Raw genomic sequence first — 7,743 nt, 5'->3', positions numbered from 1 at the left:
GGCTCGAGCTCTTAGGCCTCCATTCCTGAAAGCAGGTATCTGGTTTGTTTTGGTTCTAATCGAAACTCTGTATCAACTCCAGCTCTGAGATCCCAGCTCTCTGAAAGCTGGTTTCTGGGGTTTAGTTTAGCTCTATATTTGTTACAATGTTTGAAACTTCAAGCTCAGAGGCCGGCAAGGCAGGTGGGAAACGTTGGAGTCCTCCATCACTGAAGCAAGCAATCCTCATGTTAACTTCAAGCTGCCTTCTGCCGGCCGCCATCTTGGCTGGCAGTTAATTTGCATATCACCCTGATTAGCCAATGGGAAGGGTAGCGGATGTACGGCTAATTACCATGTCTCTCTTTTATTAGATAGGATAATTTTTCTGATCTCTGTGTTTAGATTCTTTGAGTTGTAACGAACAGAAATTTAGGCCAAGTTAGTTTAGAAAAGTGGTGTAGAGTGGTTGAGTTATTGGCCCTAAGTTTTGACTGTTGTAGTAATATTTCACATTTATACCCTTGCCATAACCTCGTAGTAGATGGAATCATGTCCCTACCCCTTGATTTTAGGCTTGACCTTGTGAGTTGCTTTGGCCCAGGGGGATGTAAGCGGACATGATGAGAGCAGAGGTTTGCAGGACGCTTGTGCTGATGGGCTTGTCTTCCTGTGCTTTTGCAATCACTGTGGGTGAGAAGAGCCCTGAGTAGCTGTAGCCTTTTCAGGGTGGGCCTCAGAGGGAGGCCATCGAGCACAGCCACCATAGCAGACATGAAGCTGAGCCAATCCAACTCAGATGCCTGAGGGAAAATTAAATGCTCTTGTTCTAAGCGCTGAGATTTTGTGGTCTTTTGTTGTGTAGTATTATTGTGGCAATAGATGACTAATGCTGGGCAGCTCTAGGCCTTTAGGAGCAGGCTTTTTTGGATGGTCTTTCCTAGTAATTTGCCATTTACATGATGCCCAGTGGGTCTGTCCCACTCTACTCTTCTTACCCACTAGCTTCCTCACCCTATGTATTGCTCTCCTCTACTAGTACTTTACAGTGTCTGCCTACTTATATATTATGTTCTCTGTTAACTTTTCCATGTCCAAAGCCTCTTAGAGCTCCTCCAGGCTCTCTCAACGTAATGACTTCTGAGCTTCTACTGCTGTGTTTAATGCCTTCTTCTTTTGGTACTTTTCATTTCAGATTTCTGAGAAAACCGATTTTGCCCAACAGGGTGTTCCCTGCCTCCAGAAATGTCATGTCCTCAGTTGTTGGCCTTTTTTTAGGCATTGACTGCCCTTGGATTAGGGGCCCATCTCTGGTCTAATTAGATGTGTCTGAGGGTGTGTCTGGAGGAGGGACATGTCTTGAAATACATGGGTGCAGTAGCCTTATTAATAGAGGCTGTGAATGTGTGGAAGGCTTAGTGATAAGACAAGCCTTTTACACAGTGTTGTATTTCATCTGGGGTTTTTAGTATTAAAGCTTGTCAGTTTCTGGGTTCATCAGTCACCAGAAGGGAAGCTTTTAATTTGGATTTTGCAAGCTTTTAATTTTCTGGGGCTGCATTCCATTTTTGTTTCTTAGTTCCAAGATATCAATCACACAGCATGAATTCTCAGGATGAATCTCTTCTAAGGGAAAATGTGAGGAAAGGGACCATCTACTGGAAGGAAAGCTTACTCATGCAGAACCTTCCAATGAGTTGAGAAGAAAATAAGTCAGCTTACTCTGAAGTTTTAGGCTATGTAGGCTTTACACAGCTTTTCTGTATAGAGGAAGAGACTGGTCAAATTAAAGCTGGTTTATAACAGTTAAAAGGTTGCTCTTTATTTTGATTTACCTTTAAGTACTTAATGTTTCAGGGTACTGTTGTAAATGGTACTTTAAAATATGTTAATTTATAGCCCTGACTGGGTGGCTTAGTTGGTTGGAGCATTGTCTCGTACATCAAAAGGTTGCGGGTTCGATTTCTGTCAGGGCACATACCTAGGTTGTGGGTGTGATCCCTGGTCTGGGATGTAACTAATTGATGCTTCTCTCCCACATTGTTATTTCTCCCCCTCCCCCTCTTTCTTCTTCCTCCTCTCCTCCCCTTACCCCCCTCTCTAAAAATTCATTAAAAACATATTCTTGGGTGAGGATTAGAAAAAAGTTAATTTATAGTTGTTCCTTCCTAGTATATAGAAATATAATTGACTTTTGTATAGTGATCTTATATCCTATGACCTTATTAAAGTAATTTATGGTTCTAAAAGCTTTTTTTGTATATTCCTTGAGATTTTCTACACGGATAGTTATGTCAAATAAAGACTTTTTTAATATATATTTTTTATTGATCTTTTACAGAGAGGAAGGGAGAGAGATAGAGAGTTAGAAACATCGATGAGAGAGAAACATCGATCAGCTGCCTCCTGCACATCTCCTACTGGGGATGTGCCCGCAACCCAGGTACATGCCCTTGACCGGAATCGAACTTGGGACCTCTCAGTCCGCAGGCCGACGCTCTATCCACTGAGCCAAACCGGTTTCGGCTCAAATAAAGACATTTTTATTTCTTCCTGTTTAACCTATATTCCTTCTATTTCTTTTTCATGTCTTATTGCACTGGTTAGGACCCCAGTATGATATTGAATAGATGTGATGAGATTAGATATGCTTGCCTTATACCTGAGTTTAGGGGAAAATAATACAGTCCCATTAACTATACTTTTTTTGTGTCAGTGCTTTTTATCAGGTTTAGAAAGTTCTCTTTTATTTCTAGTTTGTTGAGAGTTTTAAAAAAATTATAAATGGACTTTGGAATGTGTCAGATACTTTTTGTGTATCTATTGAAATGATCATGTGGGGTTTTTTCCCTTAGTCTGTGAGACAGGGAAAGACAGAAATATCAATCTGAGAGAAGCACATTGATTGGTTGCCTCCTGCATGAGCCCTGACCAGGGCCTGGGTGGAGGAGGAGCCTGCAACCCAGGTACATGCCCTTGACCGGAATTAAACCTGGGACCTTTCAGTCCGCAGGCCGACGCTCTATCCACTGAGCCAAACTGGCTAGGGCACATTAATTGATTTTTTAATGTTGACTCCCTGTTGCACACCCGGGATAAATCCCACTTGGTCTTGATATATTATCCTTTTTAAATATTGCTGGATTCATTGTGATAGTATAGTTGATCCTTGAACAACACAGGTTTGAACTGCCAAGGTCCATGTATACACAGATTTATTTATTTTTTATACAGTTGGCCCTTTGAATCTGTGGGTTTTGCATCCACATATTCAACCAACCACAGATTAAGTACAGTATTTTCAGTCTGCAGCTGGGAATTTGTGGATATGGGAGGGGAGTCTACTGTATGGATTGTTATGCCATCTATAATAATAAAAGCATAATATGCTAATTAGACTGAACTTCCTTCCGGACGAAGCCAGGGCTGCGAGGAAAGCCCAGGTCCCGGGTGCCTGCTGGCGGCCACAGGGAAGCCTGGGTCCTGGATGCTTGCTGGCGGCTGGAAGGAGTGAAGCCTGGGTCCCAGGTGCCAGAGGGAAGCTGGTGTCCGCAGCCGGGGGAAGGAAGGCCTACTCTTGCCAGAATTTCGTGCATCAGGCCTCTAGTTTAATAAAAGGGACTTGAGCATTCACAGATTTTAGTATTCACAGGGTTCCTAGAACCAATCCTGCTCCCCTCCATGAATACTGAGGGAAACTATAGTTAAGTTTGGGGAGAGTCGAAAGTTCTATGCAGATTTTCAAGGGTCAGCTGTATTTTGTTAAGAATTTTAGGGTCAGTGTTTTGAACTTTGTCTTTAAACTATGGTTTTTTGTATTGCCATTGCTGGAGTTGGTGTTGGAGTATTGCTGGCCTCATAAAATGAGATAGGAAGTGTTCCCTTTTTTTCTATTTTTGATTAAGAACTTAAAAAAAAAACTGCATGTAAATTCTGAGGTTTCCAGAAATTCATTTATGCAAAGTATTTTTTTTTCTGATTATGCCTAGTAAAAGGATTGTCTTGTAGAAAAGTATTTGGTTTTGAATGAGTTGTCTTTAAAAGGTTTTATGGGAACTGGTTTGGGATTATTAGCCATTTGTGAAATATTTTTATCTACCTTGGGGCTTGCTCCAAAGTTAACAAAGTTCTAAGGTTACTTTGGTGGGGATTATGGATCATGAATTCATGTAAGTCACTTGAATCCATGTAGCTCATTTATTCTCACTACTGTGATCACATATTATTATTTTTCCTGTAATCCTACCTAGATGGCTGTTGTATAAATGTCAGTAGTAATATTTAACCTTATACAGTACTTTTTTATGTCATATACTGTACTTTGTAATTTGCATGTAGTAATTAATCCTCGCTTGATTATCATTCCTGTTTTACATATGAGGAAACTGAGATAGAGAGATTAAGTAATTTGCCGTGATCATATAGCTAATAAATGGTGAGTGCCAGAATTTGGATCCAGTTTGGTTGCAGAATGTGTGCTCTTAGCAGGACAGAGTAGATTATGTAGTCTCTCTGTTACTAGAAAAATACCTCAAGTGTACTGTCCTACGAGTCCTGGAGGATAATCTCTATTTGTTTGTAAATAATCTACATATATATATTCTGTTTGCTGTGTGTGCCTATATATATATATATATATATATACACACACACAAACACACACATACATACACACACAAACATATACAAACATAATGTGTCCACATGGAGGAGCAAGTATGTAGGGTTTTCCCTTTAGAGAGATCCTTCTTATTCTAAAACCTTTTTTTCAATGTCTTAACTTGACATTATAGATAGAAGCATAAACAGCCCCTAGGGGTGGGCAAACTTTTTGACTCGAGGGCCACAATGGGTTCTTAAACTGGACCGGAGGGCTGGAACAAAAGCATGGATGGAGTGTTTGTGTGAACTAATATAAATTCAAAGTAAACATCATTACATAAAAGGGTACGGTCTTTTTTTTCAATAGTTTTATTCATTTCAAACGGGCCAGAGTCGGCCCACGGGCCGTAGTTTGCCCACGACTGCCCTAGACTCTGGTAATATGCTCTGGTTAGAGGGACTTACAAGGACAGAATAGATGGAAAGGTCACAAAGGAAACCTAGCAGACTGCCTGAGTCACAGATTCACTCACATAGGCACAGGATACTATTCTGGCCGGTAGGTCCTTTCTGTCTTGAAGATGAAGCTGCTTGCTCTCTAAGCAGCCACCCAGATCTTAGCTACACAATTTCAGATTATTTTTGGAGCAAAAAGCCATATAACTAGTATCTAGTACCATAAAAACAAATTTTCAAATTCTCCAAGTCAGCGGTCACCAACCGGTGGTCCGTGGACCACTGGTAGTCCGTGAGGTCCGAAAGGTTGGCAAACGCTGCTCCAAGTCATGATAAATAGCAGCTATAGGTCTTGACTACAGAACCAGGAGGCAGGAGGCACTATAGATAATCTTGTCCTGTTTATCTCTACTGTCTCTGCCAAGTGATTTTTTTTTTTTTTTGCATTGAGGTAATGTAGCTCATATTTTAACAAGCTATTAAATAATTTTCTTCCTCTCTTTTTCCGTCATTCTGTATTTACTTTAGCAAATGAATTTATTACTTCCACCAAATGTCAGTTCAGATGGGAACATTGAATAATTTGAGTGGTCATGTTCTTTCATAAAATATCTCTCCATTTATCTATGTTTTTATATTTGAATTGTGCATGTTTTGTATGGGTTTGATAAGAGGTTAATCTGTGTGGGTAAGAAAATGACTAGATTCTCGAGAATGTGAACATTGTTGTAATAGTCTTATGGTTTGAACAGTTGTATATCATTGATAGGAGTAAGAGCTGAATGATATGGATTTAGCTAGTTCTCTTTTAGTCTGTTTGAAGCTTCCAGCATTTGTGTGCCAGTGGTAAAATTTAACAGGAAAGACCTGAGTGGATTGATCCTCCAGGTATAAGAGTGAGTATGGATTTAAAAACAACACACTTCTTAATTTTGTTTTATTCTATCTATAGATTTAAATATTGACACTGTATATAACTTCGGTAATTATTATTGCATGGTTTAATTTTCCCCAAATTTAGAGAATTTCTTAAAATACTAAATACTTCTTTTTAAAGGTAAAGTGTTCTTGCCTTCTAACAGAAATAGATTTCCTGAATCATCTTTCTGACTTCTGTGCAGCTCTTCCATTTTAATAAGTTTTTTGAAGAAAAAAATGAATTTATTACTCTTATATCTTTAAAAAAAATCACAAAATAGTTTCTTTTTTGCCTAGAGAATGGAGAACTCAGTAAAGTAGGGAACATGTTAATGTTTTTGCAGGATTCTTTTCCATAGTTGTTTTTTTCTTTTCTCTTACTATGTAGCTATTATATGTACTGGAGACATAGAATTATAGGATTTTAGGGCATAGGATTTTTAAAACCTTAGGTCAGACACCCTCATTTTATAGTTGAGGAAAGAGTCAGTTCTTTAATTTCTATTGATTTTTTTTGAGGGTTTTTTTTTTGTTGTTGTTTGTTTGTTTGTTTTTAGAGAAAGAGAGAGAAACATTGCTGTGAGAGTGAAGCATCAATGGCCTACCTCCTGTACAACCCCCACTGGGGATCAGGCCCACAGTCCAGGCATTTGCCCTGACCAGAAATCAAGCTGGCAACCTTTCAGTGCATGGGGGACGTCCAACCAACTGAGCCATACCAGCCAGATCAATTCTTTAGTTTCATTTGGTGAAACTAGTTTCATTGGTTCTGTATATCCTCTTGTTGGTTTCTGAGTGAGATGGCCAGCTCCTGAGATACACGATAAACTATAAAACGAGATGTAGAAATTTGAGAAATAGTTGATTTGGCATAATAGAAATTCAAGATAATATTATGTTCATCAGGCTAAACATGGGTTGCCCTTGTGTGGGCTTTTGGCTGATTAGGTCTGTTTCAGTATGGTGCTAAACCATACTACGGGAGGTTGGCTCTCCTGGCTGGACTGTAAGTGGGCCTTTGCTTTGGCACCAGTCCCTGAGTAGGAAGTCGCAACCAGAGTAGTAGAATTGGTTTCACTTGGTATGCATGTCGTGACTCAGTAGCAAGTGCATACATGAAGCTTGAGGTTTTTTTCCACAAAGTTATTGATATTTGCATAAATATATTTTTACTGACCATCTTATAAACATTTTCTTGATTCTCATGGTTCTCAAATTATTTCTTAAAGGCTTAGAAGAGGAACAGTCACATCATATATAAATAATAATTTTGTATCTTTCTTTCCAGTTTATACATCTCATAATTTTCCTTCATATTCTCTAGAACGTCCAGAGCAATGCTTAATGTATGGTATCCTTGTGTTGCAGACTTTTTAATAGGAGTGCTTTCAGCATCCGACCATAAGATCTGATTTTGTTGCAGTTGGATATTTATAAGGGTTGATACTACTTTACCCAGATAAAGTATCATAGTTCAGGTTTTGACTTTGCAAAATAAGGATACAGAACATGGAAGGTTCAGGAAAGAGCAGAAAAATATATGGAGTATTAAATAATAATAAAACTATCTGAGAATATTTATCCGAGAGAAGGAAAAGAAAACACACCTATAGGATGATTTCATTATCCTCAAGTATAGGTACGACCTATGCTGGCAAATTAAAACTTCCAGATCATCTTTGAGAATGAGAAAACAGTCTAATGCTCTGGGCTTGTGAATGGACCACCAGATAGATGTCCCTACATACTTTCACTGGTGACTCTGGAGTAGGAGCAAAAACAAGCAAA

The sequence above is a fragment of the Myotis davidii genome, unplaced genomic scaffold (assembly GCF_000327345.1).
Source record: "Myotis davidii unplaced genomic scaffold, ASM32734v1 scaffold199, whole genome shotgun sequence".
NCBI lineage: Eukaryota > Metazoa > Chordata > Mammalia > Chiroptera > Vespertilionidae > Myotis > Myotis davidii.
Note: the sequence above shows the minus strand (reverse complement) of the source record.